This window comes from Cibotium barometz, chromosome 15 (genome assembly GCF_041138505.1).
Source record: "Cibotium barometz isolate CiBa-2024 chromosome 15, ASM4113850v1, whole genome shotgun sequence".
NCBI classification, from domain to species: domain Eukaryota; kingdom Viridiplantae; phylum Streptophyta; class Polypodiopsida; order Cyatheales; family Cibotiaceae; genus Cibotium; species Cibotium barometz.
Window position 1 is genome coordinate 24,696,778 of NC_141060.1, and position 16,879 is coordinate 24,713,656.

Sequence of the window (16,879 nt, forward strand, 5' to 3'; positions counted from 1 at the left end):
GGACCATGAGCTACGTGATGACTATTTGGGTTGGCCTCCTCCTACACTAAAGGAAAGCGATTGGAAGAGAGGATGGGAGGACAGCGAAGGGTCTCCACCTGCTGGAATGAAGCGGCTATCCATATTTTATTGACTACCATATTGGAAAGGTCTTTTAATTAACCATTTACTTGACCCTATTCATATTTTTAAAAATATAGCCGTAGTGCTTTTGGAAGACTATTAACGGGTTCATAGAGAGAAAGGGCCAAAGGGAGGACTTACAAATAAGTGATCTTATGCGAAACTTATGGCCATGAACTAGAGGTGATGGTAAGTTGCTACTACCTTAAGCTCCTTGGGTATCAAGAAAGAAGATAAAGCTCAAGATAAGAAGTGCATTTTGGAGTTTTGTACTCTGACTAGATGTATGCACTACCTAAAGGGGTAGTTTACAAAGGATAACGAGCCGTCCAGCTTAAAATCACATGATTGGCACAAGTTCTTGCAGTTTGTCTTTGCTACAGCCATATAAAAGGTTGCCTAACCGACAACATAAGGGATACAATGTACAAGATTGGCACCGTGGTCCATTGGATTTCATTAAAGGAGATCAAAAGTTCAACACATCCACACTATACTCAACTATCTCCTCAATTCCTTATCCTTTACCTCTTAAATCAATCCGAGTACTACCTATTTCTAAGAAACTGCTAAAAGTTTGTTACAAAGCAAGAAGCTCAAAAAATAATAGTTTTTTACACAATAAGACAATTTGGGTTGCAATCCGTGTGGTGGCCAAATGTGGTGGTTGGCTGCCAACACTTGACAATCATGTTGGATGTTGCGCCAGTAGGTGAAGTCCACGATTTTTGTTTCTCTAGAATTTCTTGGCATCCAACTAGACCATGCAGTCTAGACGATTATGACATGTTCCATCCGCCTTCTTCTAGTTCTTCTTCTATTACAATGCTGCCCGAGACAAACTTGACAATGTGGTTCAAGGCATACCTGGAATCATAGGATCTTTTCCTGTTACTCACCCAAGCATGCCCCAACCCTTTCCTTTCATCTGCCTATCTAGACTGCATGTATATGGCACACGCCCTTGGGTACTTTGCCTTGGCCCTTTTTATTATGTCTATGGCTGTGATATGCACATTATGTGTGCATATACTAGGAGGCTAACCCACATTAAGCTTGTGAGCATGGGAGCATGGGAACAAGCTCTAGTGGATCATGGGTTAGGACTAACCTTAAGGGTTAAGGTTAGGGTCGGGCATCCAAGGGTCACACATGGAAAATGGAGAGTCAAGAGTCACTTGAGGGCCCTCCTATATAATAGGGGCATGGGGCACACTCAAGGGGGCTTGGAGGCTTAGGCTATGGTCTCTTATGTAGAGGATCATATCTACTCACCTACCATTTCACACTATAGCTACATACTATTGGATTGGAGTCATACCTCTTGATGGTATGGGACATCAAGGTAAAGGTGTGATGTATTTCATTATATTTCATGTGTGCATCCCTTAGGCTCGGGGGTGGTTGGGTAGATGAGTTTATGTCTGATTTATGCATGTTTATGCATAACAATTATCTAGAGAGATCTTAGGGTTTTAACAATGGTATTAGAGCAATCTCTATTTAATTGTTGTTGATTCTTCTTTCTTATTGTAATTTTTTGGCATTTTTTGAAGTAAATTTTCAATATTTACTAAATAAAAAATGTTATTTTGTTGATTTGGGTTGATGATTTGCATGTGGATTGTCGATATGGCGATTGGAATGCATGTTACTACTATTCAATGGACAAATTGACGTTGTGGGGGAATTTCGTGAGTTTAATGTTATTTTTCTCTATTTTTGTGGTTTAAAATAAGCATTAATAATTTTTTTTTCAAAAATACCACATATTGTAGTATGGATATTTTTAGTAGAGTGGATTCCCTAAATTTCTAGAATTTTTAGGAAATTTTTTCTGATTTCTTAGAAAAGTTTTGAGCATTTGTATGGTTTAAAATGTATTTTTAATGCATTTTGCGGATTTTCTACGGGTATGTTTTCGATTTTCTGCCAAGTTTTTGTTGAGAAGCTATGTGGAGCACTCAATTGATGCATTGGGTTCTCTCCCGTGCGCGTAAAGTTCTTCTCTTCCTGAAAATCTAAATTTTTTCTTCTATTTCTCTCTCATGTGTGTGAATGCCTTTTAATAGGTATGATTTGATTAAATATTAATCATAATTAAACTTTAGTTATGATTAATAAAAGTTTAACTAAATCTTAGTCATCCTACCTCCTCTAACAGAGAAGGAGAGAGTGGAGAGAGAATGGAGTGGAGAAGATGGAGAGAAGAGATGATTTCTCTAACTCTCTCATTTCTGCGTGCAGGCAGGGAGGGGGGGCTGCGTATAGCCAATGGGCAAAAAAATGCCCCCCCTGAAATTTTTTTTATAAGCTTTTAACAAAGCTTAATTAAGTTTTTATTAAACTTTTTTTAAATTAAAAAAAGTGTTTTTTTAAATTAAAAAGCTTTTGTAAGATTTCCAAAAAGCTTGAAAAAAAGGAAAAAAGAGAGGTTATCTAAAATTTTTCTTCACTGATTTTTTTTTCTAGAATCTCTTGGCTTTCCACTTTCCCGAAACCTTTTCGCTTTCCAAATTCCAGAAAATCTTTTGACCTTTCAGACTCCGAAAACTTTTGACCTTTCACATTTTGATTTTTTTTTATCTTTTCATTTTCTCAAAACTGTTGGCTTTCTGTATTCCGGGAACACCATTGGGATTCTGGAATTTTTTGACCATTCGTATTCTAAATGCGTTCGGGGTAAATTAAAAATTTCAAAAAATTCTTGAAAATTAGTAAAAAATTAGACAAAGGTATTTTAAATTTCTAAAAAATGTGGGGTTGGTGTTTGGCATGTGATGTGTCCATTCGGGCCTGTGTTACCATTCAAATTCCTTTAAAAAAATATTTTTTGACCCATAAAATTAGAAAATCCATTAAAATTATAAATTTTCATTTGATTTGAGAATTGTCGAGCAGAATTGGAAATTTCTTGAACAATGAGATTCTTAAGAGAAATTAGGGATATTCTAGAAATTATTTTTAAAAATCCTAGAAATTGGTATTTTTTAAAATATCAATGGTATTTTGGCAAATTTAATTGTTAAAAATTTTGTGAAAAAATATAGGTTTGGAATGCCATAAGATAGATTTGGTGGAGTTTAAAATTATCGTATTTTGAGGCTCTTTAAAGTTAGGAAAAATTAGGAAAAAATTATGATAATTCTTTTTCTCGAGAATTTAATATTTTCTAGTGTTATTTAATGTTGAAGTACATTTTCTTGTGCTGACATTAGATAGATGCGGGTTATTCGCATATTATTAATACGATTATACCTTGCATTAGTAGTTATTTTTATTAAGATTAATTCTAAACGATGTTTTCATGATTTTTTACCATTGTTTAGCCATTCTTTTGGACATGTTCCTTAATTTCTTTTGATTGATGGCTATAATTTGCGTTCAAAGTGTGTTTCACCCTTGACACTTTTCCATGATAATTTATTTTGCACTTATTTAAGTGTGGTCTATGCTTAATTTCTTAAGCCTAAGATAAATTCTATCATAGGCCAGTTGATCGGTTTGTTTTAGTGGATTTTATTGGATGTTTTCCAAGTTTTATATGGACTCATCAGGTTCACTTGTATCTAGGGGTTTTTTAATGAGTGTTACACACATATTTCACTTGTTTACTTTGGAGTTTTACTTGAACAAGACCACATTCATATACTTCGGATTGATAAATTGGTCCACCAATTTTAATGCTTCTTTTGGCATGATTAATGACCATCAGATGGCATGCTTTATTTTTATGTTTTTTGTGATGAATTTCTGACGCTCATACCGACGCTAATATGGACAGCATCAAAAACCAGCGTTGAAACATAAGCATCGTGTAGTAGTATGGAGAAGGGAAGAGGAAGAGTTGCGTAGGCTAGCTTGCATGCCTGTGTATCATGATGCACGTATATCTTTTTTGTGTACATGCCTCACAATGCTAAACTTGCAACAATCAATATTTGGATGGTCTGATACTAGCGTATCAAAACTTGTTACGTAAGTACTTATCAACCTTTCCATTTTTTATATCTTTCTTTTACCTTTTTTAAATCATCGTTTTCAATATGATAGGTCATTGAGAGATCAAATATTGCCAGAAGGCAACGACATACCTGTGGACCATACGCGTGCAAAATCCATATTACAATACATTGGTATGGACTACAACTCTTACCATGCTTGTGTTCTCATGCAAGCATTGCACAATAATGTCCACAGTGTGGAGAATCCATATATAAGATGTCAAGGACAAAGGGTTCCTATTGAAGTACTTAGGCACTTCCCTATCATTTCATGGATCCTTACCATGCTTGTCCAAATGATTGTGTTCGCGTGCAAGCATTGCACAATGTCCACAGTGTGGAGAATCTAGATATAAGATGTCAAGGAGAAAGGGCTCCTATTGAAGTACTCAGGCACTTCCCTATCATTTCATGGATTCATACCATGTTCAAGTGTAAATCCATGGTGTCTATGATGTCTTGGCATCGAACCACTAGATCCATAGATGATGTTATGCGTGTGGCCATTGATTGCCTTGTATGGAGAGAGATTGACTATTAATGGCCAAACTTTAATGAGGAACCATGTAATATTTCCCTCGGGCTAGTTGTGGATGGTGTGAACCCATTTGGTCGTAAAAGTTCAACATGGAGCAGATGTCCAGTTCGTCTTGTGAACTACAATCTTCTAGCATGGTTACCAATAAAGAAGGGACATCTTTCTATCTCATTAATAGTCCTTGAGAAGTACAAGGTAGCCAACATGGATGTGTACTAAGCCCCCCGTTAATAGAGGAGCTACAAAGTTTGTGGAAAGGAATTGATGTTCATGACACGTCAAAAAGGTTTGGCCAAAGGGAGTTCTTACTAATCTGGACTATACATGATTGGCCAGGTTACGGAGAATAGGTTATGGAGAATGCAATGGTAAGATATTTTGTTATTATGTAACAGCTATTGATATATATGTGGATGGTTGTGTAATATTATTTATTTTAATACAAGATTATCAATCTCTGGATACAATGCATGCCATTTATGTGGACCTATACTAGATTCTTTTCAATCAAGAGGCTTGAGAAAGATGGTGTATGAGGGTCACAAGAAGTATCTACCAAAGGACCATGAGCTACGTGATGGCTATTTGGGTTGGCCTCCTCCTACACTAAAGGCAAGCGATTGGAAGAGTGCCTCCTCCCCTCGGGTCGGAGGTATCACCACATGAACTCTGATGGGTGTTGGCTCATGGGGGCCCTCCGCTCCAAAAAGCCGTGTGAAGGAGTAGTCAAAAGCCTCCGAGTGCTCTCTAGTGTCGAGACTACTCAGCCGACTGTGGATAGTAGATATCCGTGAAGCCCGAATCGGCATGGTAGGTCTCCTCTGCAGTGCTCGAGCAAGGTCGGTGCTCAGTGCCCGCTCTGCTGGACTGCAGGTGAGCGCCAAGGTGCTACCACGGCCTCCCGGGGAGCTGAGGTGAGCGGAGGGGGAGGAGGGGGGAGAGTGGGGTGGAGAAGGAGCGGAAACAGGAGGAGGCGAAGGTGGAAGTGAGGTGGGAGGGGGGGACGGGGGACAGGGGATGGGGGCAAAGGAGGGGGTGCTGGCATCTCCTGATCCTCAGTCTGCGTTGGGGTCTCCTCCTGGAGGGGAGCAAAGCTGTTCCTCACTGGAACCTAGTGATGCTGAGACTGTGGCTGCTGCTGCATCGGCCTCTTGGCCTACTGTTGTGGGGCTATCTCCCTCTACGGTGCCCTTGTCTAGGCTGCCACTCCGAGGTCTCTGTGGGCTGAGCAGGTGTCCCGGAGGCTACCTATTGAGTCGCATCTGTGGGCGGGCCATCGGGGGCCTGCTACTACGGTGAAGGTCGGGGTCTCCTACAAGGGCAGGCCTTGGCCATGTGGCCTACCTGCCTGCATATAAAACACTGATTCGGGAGCCCCGAAAACTCCACTCTCTGATCGATCCATCCCCCCTATCCTAGGTAGCTGAATGACCTTCAGAAGGGAGGAGATGTCAGAAACCAAAACTCTGATCAAAGGCAGACAGCCACCACTGAAGCTGCTATGTGGGGCCAGTCTCAAGCACCGAGCCCACCAATGCTCCTATCCTAGAAAGGAGTGGAAGGTACTCGCGTCGGAGTCCACGGAAGCAAACTGTGACATGAAAAAGGCCCTGCTCGACCGCTGCTCTGCTAGGTCGAAGCCATGCTGCCACAGCTTGAAGAATGCCCGAGTGCCCCTGATGTCAAGGGGACTCATGGCTAGGACGTGGGCCATGCTCTGGGATGTCTCGAACTCAATTTGGTAGTGTCCGCGGGCCAGTAACTGAACGTCCAGGATCTTGTCCACATCTATAAGACGGCAGGCCTGGAGAAGATCCCGATTTTCCCTATGTTGGCCCGAGTGCCGACTATACGGCACATGGTGGAATGTGCCTGGAGGCGTTCAACCTCTGCGGCGGCAAGGCTGGCTTCCTCTTCTGGCAAAAGAGAAAGCTTGATGGGGGTATCCTCAGGGGCAGGCGAGGGGGCTACGGGAGAGTCCCTCTGAGGTGGGGCGGGAGGAGCCTCCATCAGTGTCTGAAGCTTAGTCGAAGGCGGAGCGAAAGCGGAGTGACTTTCAAGAACCAAGCTGCACAAAAGGCAGAGCCAGGAGGAGCTGAGGGGGAAGGTGGAAGATAGAGGGGGAAGGGGGATGAAAATAGAGGGGGAAGGGGGTTGAAAACAGAGGGGGGGAGGAAGGAAACGCGAAAAAAGGGGGGGCAAGGCGTGAGGCGGTAGAGGCGGCGAAAAGGGGGAAGGGGGAGGGGCGTGAGCCAGGCAACAAAAAGGGGGCAGGGGGGCGAGGGCAGGAGGAAGGCGGTGGGGGTTTGGGATGCGAAGGAAGGGGAGGCACAGGGGGGCGCTAAAGGAAGCGGTGCAAACTCTCTCAAGCATATCGTGTTATAGTGATTTATCCTATTGCCATTCTATTTTTTGCTTTTTCAAAGATTTCGGCATTTAGATTTTTAAGAAATTGATTTGTTTCTTACAAATATTTGATCGAATTACCAGAGCGCGAAGAGGGGACTCGGTGAGAACTCTCCCACCCATATCGCGTGTTATAGTGATTTGTTCTACTATTATTCTTGTAGTGATTTTTCTTACAATATTCATTGCCTTTGAAATATTGCATCAAATCACTATAATGTGAAGAGAGATCTTTGTTGGAGTTCTCTACACAAATCGCATTGTAGTGATTTTGGCACATTTTTCTTTGTAATTCCATTTTCTCACTAATATTTCATCAAATTACTACAACGTGACTAGAGATGTCGGTGAAAGTTCTCCAACGCTTATCGCGTTATACTGATCTTGCCTAATCCTTTATTATATTACACAGAACTTTTGTCGTCCTGATATATTTTGTGGCTTGTAGATGGAACCTTTGGAATTGAGGTTGAGTCTAATGCTGGCCTTCAAGAAACCCGAGATGAAAAGTTGTTCGACTTCCTACAACATTTTTCTTTGCAATTCCATTTCTCACTAATATTTCATCAAATCACTATAATGTGAAGAGAGGTCTCTGTTGGAATTCTCCCACACATCGCATTGCAATGATTTTGGCACATTTTTCTTTGCAATTCCATTTTCTCACTATAACGTGACTAGAGATGTCGGTGAAAGTTCTCCAATGCTTATCGCGTTATACTGATCTTGCCTAATCCTTTATTATATTACACAGAACTTTCGTCGTCCTCATATAATATTTCCTGGCTTGTAGATGGAACCTTTTGAATTGAGGTTGAGTCTGATGCTGGCCTTCAAGAAACCCCAGATGAAAAGTTGTTCGACTTCCTTTATAAAGTTTGACAGCATCATTGCCATCCTAAAATCTCATGCATGTTTAATTTCAATTTCTCCATCGAAAACATGATCGTTTCTACTCGTTCGTATCTTGAGGAGAAAGAGCGGCAACTTTAGCCGATCACTTTGAGTGGTACAATCATGTTTGACGCCATCCAGTACGTGCACGTGAATGATATTGAGCCTTCTACAATTCTGAGACAAAAGTTAAACAAGGATGTTTTAAAGGTGCTAGATGATAAGAAGAAGACACACAGTAAGTGCCCTATTCACAATCGTAACTATCGTTGTTGCTTACCACTATGGATTTATCTGCTACCTGCATGTGCTGCTTGAGGATGAAAAAGTTACAAATGAAGAAATTGAGAAGAAAGTAGAGGAACCTCCAAGAGAATAAGATGAAGTTTAAGAGATTGCGGAGGAGATAAACTTGGCTACTACGGAAAGGGACTTAAGCAAGGATTTAATATTCACGTGATCATCACAAGACTTTTTGTGATAATAACACATGTGAACAAGTTATTCACATGTTCTCATGTTACCGTTCACAAAATAACAAGTCACTTGCCATTTGGGAACCCCTTAAAAGCTCGGCTACACATGGAAATAAGCTATTCACATGTTCTCATATTACCATCTTCACATAATAGCAGGTCAGTGGCCACTTAAGAAGATTTTTTATGCTCGACAAAGATAAATTTTTTAGGCCCTTGTGAAAGCTTTGTGAATATAACATGTGATCACAAGATTTTTTGTGTTATTAACATGTTCACATGTTCTCGTTTAGGTTAATGAAATCCCTGGACTTAAGTGAGCAGTTGGATATATTGACGTGCTCAGAAGAGAAGACACCTTAGCCCTCTATGATAGAGGAAGTAGGGGACATTCCAACCCCACTACTCTCCACATTTCCTATTTTGGTGACAGAATATTTGTTAACTACAGATATTCAAGTTGTGTTTGACATAAGGCAAGACTACCGTCTGGCCATCATTGCATAGAATCTTGAGGAAGGTGAAGATTTTATCGATCTAGATTTGGATAAGTATCTCTTATTGGTTTCAAATGTCAAGGACACTGAGTTCCATTCTACTGCCGACACATTATCTTGATGTACAAGGATGCAAAAATCTATAAATCCAACCTTCCCACTGAAGGGGAATTTCAGGATATTCAGCAAAGATTTAATATTTCACACATGGGAAGGGAAGGGAGTCCTCATCGGTGGTCCAAGACACCAACTCAACAATCAATATATGTACATATCATTTACTTGTTAATGATGAAAATAAGGTGTGTTTTTTTTGTTAATTACTTCTTATCGTGCTGAGTAGCTTATTTTATTTGTTGTGTTGGCTCATCGACAATATTGTTTTGCAGTTGGTTGTGTTGTTTGAGGATGAGTTTCTCAGGCGCACAGCAGGCAAAGCGTGGGAGGACTCTGAATAAACTCAGAACTACATAAACCGATTGAAATTTCCACAATTCATCATATTCCACAAAAATTTTAAAAGCCAATGCAAAATTTCCTTTGTTTGCAATCAACAAATTATTCAGATACCTTGGGGCATATCCCGTCATGTGGAATGCAGACAAAATCATGCTTTTGGAGAAGCAATTAGCGCATTGCGAATCTTCGGGTAGGGCCCTGGAGTCTATACACTAAGGAGTAAATAATATTACTTAGCCTATACTGCTTATGGATTGGCATGTGGGATTAAGGATCCCAATATGCTAAGTGATTATGGCAAAAGGGAGCTTCTCAAATTCATAAAATCAAGGGTTTCTCCAGCTTGCCAGTTTACAGGATGTTGCAAAACCATCTTCAAAAAATGGCAAGGCTTCATGCACCCAAGGATGTTAGTGAGCAAGTTAAGGAGTAGTAATATATTCCTATCTCTTGTAATAATATTCTCTATCGTGTAATGTCATGTGTAATGTCATGATAGTTTTGCATATGATCATTTCTGAATTTGAAATGTTAATCATGGATCTATGGGTATCCAAATCTTTCCATTTCTTTGTTTTGTTCCTCGCCATATAATAATGATTATGGCATAGTTTTGAAATGAATACTTTTTCGAGGTTAGATTGAATAACATACCTTATGGTCATTGCACTTGAACACATAATCATCAGACGCTTGTAGGTCATCCTCATTTGCCAAGTCTGTTCTCACTTGACGCAGTGAGATGTTTGACCTTATGTTAAGTACTGTGTCAAGAGCTCATATTCAAACCATACCTCTAATAACATCAATGGATTTTCAATGTCATCCTCCAAGTCATGCCTCCAAGTCTTGATCAATTTCTACAAGTTTTCCATTGACATAATGCCATCTCATATAATGAAAGGCCAAAATAAAATTCTGGGAGCGAATCATATATTTACAGAAAATAGATTTCCTATGGATTTTGTAGGTAACCCCATTTAATTCTTTCACATCCCAATTTTGACCTAAGAAATCCAAACATTTCTATGATTTATAGATAAACATTGACGATGTTTTCTTGACCTCCTCGTCATAAAAGAACTCCACAAAAACATGCGATGGCATAAAGACAACGATTTTCACCTGATGATTTGCTACATTTGGTCTTATACACCTCTGCATGTCTTGGTATATCTTTCATCTAAAGCACTCACTTGTTTTTGTTGTTGGTATTGGCCATTCTGGACTATTAAATGAAGGCAGTGGTAATGCTACATTTGGTCTTATACACCTCTGCATGTCTTGGTATATCTTTCATCTAAAGCACTCACTTGTTTTTGTTGTTGGTATTGGCCATTCTGGACTATTGAATAAAGGCAGTGGTAATGCTTTCAAAGAGCCATAACCGGTAACACTATGAGGTGCTGTGTAAAATTCATTATGAAAGAAAACTCCTCTCTCTGCCAAAGACCTGCTTGATGTTTCTTACCAATAGATGCATGAAAAACATTGAAGATTCCCAAAATACTATCTATAGGCTACCAGTCAACCAAGTTTGAAGGATATATATCTATATATACGAATACAAGAGAAGCATAAGTATAGAAATGAAACACATTACATAAACATAAGGTAGAAACATTTACTTAGAGTTTGGTCTATGGAGTGGGATTCCATTAGGCAAACGCAATTCTAAGTACATGTAGGCATGTTGTATAAGGACTTCCTTAATGCTCCTTTGTGTGTCAGAGAGTTTGAAATCTTGAACTCTGCCTTTGTAAGTGTCGATGAACTCATTCTTTGTTTTTTTTCACTTCCTTGCTTGCAACATAATCCAACTACCAATAGAGATTATGGTAGGAATCTACCTTTGATTATCCATATCAAAACTATTGTATACTATACTAGCTCTAGAGTAGAGGAGCAGGGATGCCTAGGATGTGTGGTTTCCATGGAAGAAAATAGAAAATAAAAGAAGATGAGATGGCAGAAGAGATAACCTCTAAAACGTGCAAAATTTTTAGAGGGAAATCCATTCATTAAATGAGCTAGGAACTTCAAAGAGAACATTTCAAATTTTTAGAGGAAAAATCACTTTTATTAAATGAGCTGAATGAGGGAAATTTTTAGATTGAAAACCGTTCATTAAATGAGCTAGGATTTATTAAATGAGCTGACAACACTCTAATTTTCATATATATTAAAGAAAAGACATTATAAAGTGTGGTCAAATGCATTTCATATTTCTTTAATAACAATATATTCATATAAAGAATATATGAAAAACTTCTAATTATCAAAAGTTCTGTTACGATGGCTCACTTCCTATTGGTCGAAAGCCTTTCTCTCTCTAGAGGAAAAAGGCCAAAGTTGAGTCTAAAATTTGCCTAATGGGCTCAATTTGGCAGTTTTGCACTTCTCCAAACACAACCTAAGGTGCTTTATGTGGTTCTCTTTCTTGCCAAACACACTAAAATCATACACAGAGACCCTCATGAAGGTGGTTAAATATTCTTAGAATATTTCTTGAACCATCCTTTGGAACGTGGTCCAAAAGTCATCACATTGGAAGTGAAGGCCCCTCATTCTATCATGAAGGTTGTTTTCTTCTTATCCTCTAGAGACATCTGCACCACACCTGGTCGTACCCACTGAACCCATACAGAAATGAGTATGTCTTATGTCTTGCAACTGCATCTAGTAGAGAATCTGTGAATGGTAGCTGGAATGGAGTCGATATGGTGGAGGCATTCAGTTTGTGGTAGTCTATATAGACTATGAGCTTCCCATTCCTTGTTTGGGACAATGATTGTGGGTGGTATCCATTCTGTTTTCTCAACTAGATATAGATGAACCCCACTCTTGGTAGCTTATCTCTCTCTCCTTCGACCTGTTGGACTATATATAGCTCAACCTAGCTTGACCTATATCTCACCTATATTTACCTATGCACTATCAATAATACATACTACTTTGGGAGAGATGTCTTGTGTACCTCTCTTGCTCTTTCTCATACATACTACTTTGGGAGAGATGTCTTGTGTACCTCTCTTGCTCTTTCTCATATCATCTGTCAACATGGTATGAGAGAATGTTGCCTTATATATTCTTTATGTCTCAAAAATCAAGGCGTTCATTTTGGTGACATGCATTTTTGTTATCAAGGCCTTTTGCCTCATATAGTCTTTACATTCCGAAAAGCACTAACACTGCTATTTTGGTGACGTTCATTTTTATTATCAAGGCAATTTTTCTCAAACATACCTTTTATTATTTAACATTTTTTTTTAAATATTCATCATGCTTTGTGCATGGCGGATATTTTTCTTATTAATGATTATGCTTCTAGTTCAGCACTATATTCCTATTTTTTAAGGCGATGGTTTTCCTGGCTAGAAGGTAAAGATTACTTTGATTCTTCAAGGTGATGATCTTTCTAAAGTTGTATATGGAAATTCTCTATGTCCTCAGCCAACCTAGTGATGTTGCTGCTTCACTTATTACTAATGGGAAATTATTTATTTCATCCAAATAGATAAAGAAAGATAAGGTTGCTCGATGATATAATTTTTTTACCCTTCATGATTCTCTTAGGTCAGATGTATTTAATCTTCCTACTTCCAATGATATTTGGAAACATCTTATTTCTACTTTTGAGAAGAAAGCTATCACCGAAATTCTTCATCTGTGTAATATGTTGGATGGGTTGGATTACAAAGTTTCTACCTCTATGAATTAAGAGAAATTATCAACTTGCTGGTGCTCCTATTGCACGACCTCAACTTATTGCCCAGCTTCTTCACACTATCAAAGATTATAAATATGATAATACTATCACGATTCTTTCTAACAAAGATAGTATTGATTTTGATAGTGCTTCCATATCTCTTATTGAATATTCACATCATCACGAACGAAGTATAGAGCCCTCTACAGATGCTCTTCTTACACACCACCACTCAGATTCTTCTGAGATTGCTCTTCTTACCTACAAAAAGCATCCCTTTTCACGGTTCCCTCGTGGTGAAAACCGCTTTTCTCGTGGAGGACGCTCTAATCAACAATATGGGTATAGCATGTATTGTAATTATTGTCAAAAAAATGGACATTATGAATCTGATTGTTTTGCTAGATTATATGATGAAGAATATGGTTTCTCTCAATCTAATAAGAGACCAACCACAAGACCACCTATGACATGTACATATTGTGGTCTTACAAATCATCACTTCTCAACGTGATCACCACATAGCCTTTTATTAGAGAGCAAATATGTCTTGGATATGTTATCCAAGTATGTTATGATAGGCTCTAAGCATATAACAATGCCGTTGGAGCATAACACAAATCTTTTCATAGATCTAGGTGAGATTTTGGAGGATCCCACCATGTCTAGGTGCATACTGGATAGCTTAATCTACATGACCATTACTAGAATTGAGCTATGCTATTGGGCTTGTGATAAATTTATAAAAGCCCCTAGGTAGCTACACTTGTATGTGGCTTAACGGATTCTAAAGTACATATAGTCCCGAATTGATTATGGATGTTTCTCTGAGGTTGGTATAGAGATAAATCCACATGGGTACATGCATGCTAATTGGGCTTAGCTAGTATCACAAACAAGAGAACAAGAGATCTACTAGTGGCTTTATGTTTATTTTTTAGTGCCCCTGTTAGAGTTGGAGTCAACAGTTGCCTTATCGAGTATAGCGGTAGAGTACAAGAGTGATGCCATGGTAACTTGTAAGGTAACTTATTTTTAGAATATTCTTGCTTACATGCATGAACTTACGGATCGCGTTGTTATCATTTAGTGTGACAATATGAGTAGAATATGTTGAAATTTGAGCAAAATGATGAGCTATGGTGGATCAAACACTAGAATCAACATAATTAACAAAGTGATTAGCAAGTGATTAAGACGTAATTAGAATAATTAGCACATAGATTAAAGTAGGCATGGATACTCAAAAGCCAGCAAATTCTCATTAGGGCTATGCCTCAATTTATAGAGTTTACATCAAGCATCAAATCCCATTGATTTCTCCATGATTCACTCCCAGAATATCTCCACCTCTTGCCTGATTCTCTCCACCTCTTCTCTTTTCCCTGATTATCTCCCAGAATAACTCCACACTCCTAAATTCCCTCATGCTACCCATTATTCTCTCCCAGTAGATTCTTCTAACCTTTTCACAGGTTCTTTCACAATTACATCTCCTCTTTTACAGCCTCTATCCAAGAGCTTGTTCCCACACACACCCTATTCACTTGTATATTTCAACACCTCCCCTCAAGTGAATAATCCTAGCACACCTGGACCCTGTATCAAGTTTCCCTCTTACTTGATAGCCCGCGACCAGTGCCTCAAGTCCCTAAACTCCATAGTCCTTGACACTCTCTCTCTCTATGTGTCCAAGGCTACTATAAGTGCCCGCGACCTTGACTAAAGTGCTCACACATACATCTACCACGTGGCCTACATCATTGGTGGCTCAGAGGTGGTTTTACTTTGTTGGGGCAGGTTACATTGGGTTGTGGGTTCTCTCTCTCTCTCTCTCTCTCTCTCAGAAAAGATGATCCGACTCCACTTCCCTTGGAGCCTCCATGAAGTTTGCCGATGTCGTTCCTTCTTCACTGGGTTTGCTGTAGCAGTCTCTCGCCATGTGTCCTAGCTTTCCACATTTGTGGCAAGTGAAGGTCCTCCCTCCTACTCTGCCTCTTCCTCGTCCTCGTCCTCGAGAGAATCCTCCTCGGGTGAAGAATGCTTTTTCCTCTCCTGCTGTTGAGTCGAGCTCTTTCTTCTCCTTCCCTCTGCTCTCTTGCTCTAGTAGAGCTGCTTCTATCTCGTGTATCTTCAGTTCAGGTACATTCTTTAGTGTTGCTACAATGTTTTCATAATCTCCTTTGTCCACACTCTTCAAAAGTACAGCTAATGCTTCATCATCTTCTACCTTTTTGCCAATAGCTATTGCTTAATGCTTTTATATTTGTTCAAGTGTGTGATTAAAGGTTCACTTTCCTTCATGTCCAATTTGTAGAATTGCATTAATAGATTTATCTTGGAATTTTTTGCTTGTGTACCAAATAATTTATTGAGTTCATCCCATGCATCTTTTGCCCACTGTATCCCTATGATATGATGAATGATTTCATCATTTAAACTGAGTGCAATAAGTCCCAATGCTTTTTCATTCCTAATCTTCCACTCATTTTCTCCTCTCTCTGGGCATTCATCTCTCCCTTCAACTAATCCCCACAGATTTTTCCTCATCAGCAAATACATGGTTTTTGTCTGCCATGTATAAAACTGTTCCCCATTAAATTTGGCTATTTCCTTGTGCTGAATTCATGGTGATGTGAAGGGGGTCTTACCTCTTGATCCAAATTCAAGATTCAAGGGCAGTGTCTACCCTTTTACAACTCAATCTGGTGTTTAATAGATGATTACAATAATTTTATTAGCATAAAATCACCAGAAATTACATTAAATTGAGGGTAACCAATTTGTACGGGATGGTTGGAGTATCAAACCAACTCCGATTTGAAATCTGAAGTTATAGGGATCTGTATCAGATACCTAATGGTTAATTTGAACCCTCAATTGCACCAAAATACAGTGATTAGCACTGATTAATCACTGATTAGTAAATTAATGCTCTGGTTTGTGTGCAGAAAACAGAGTATGCAGGGAGTCCAGATCTGGTGTCTTCCACTTCAAATGATCTCAAATGCTTTGAAAGGCATCAATAGCAATGAGTCTAGTAGAGGATTAAGCCAAGAAACATAAGATTTGACCAAATAATGAAAGCTTAATCTCTGTTTTACCAAAGTCACCTGCAGATTTGATGAAGAGCTTGGATCTCTCTATAGACTTGATGAAATTGATTTCTGTCTTCACCAGCTTGTAGAGCATGCTTGATTACCCTTTGTGCTAAGAGGAATTGAAGACATTTGAACTGAGCAAGTAGAAATCTTCAAACTGCTTCAAAAAAACGGCGCCTGCAAGATTCGTAAATTTGGCTGATTCCGCCGGCGATTTGCTGCGTGGAGTAGATGGGCTTGAAGCTAGGGATGTTAGCTAGCTTATGTAAAAAGCTTGTGCCCTAATTTTATGTGCAAGGTGCTAGAGACCCTCCACTGGCTGGGGGTGAAGGGGAGAAGTGAAAACTCACTAAAAATTTGATTTTTTGCTAATTACGTACTAATCCTGATTAATTCACTAATGGGCTCATAAATCTGGTTGATTCTAGGCATGGCTCTGATACCATGTTGAAATTTGAGCAAAATGATGAGCTATGGTGGATCAAACACTAGAATCAACATAATTAACAAAGTGATTAGCAAGTGATTAAGACGTAATTAGTGAATAATTAGCACATAGATTAAAGTAGGCATGGATACTCAAAAACCAGCAAATTCTCATTAGGGCTATGCCTCAATTTATAGAGTTTACATCAAGCATCAAATCCCATTGATTTCTCCATGATTCACTCC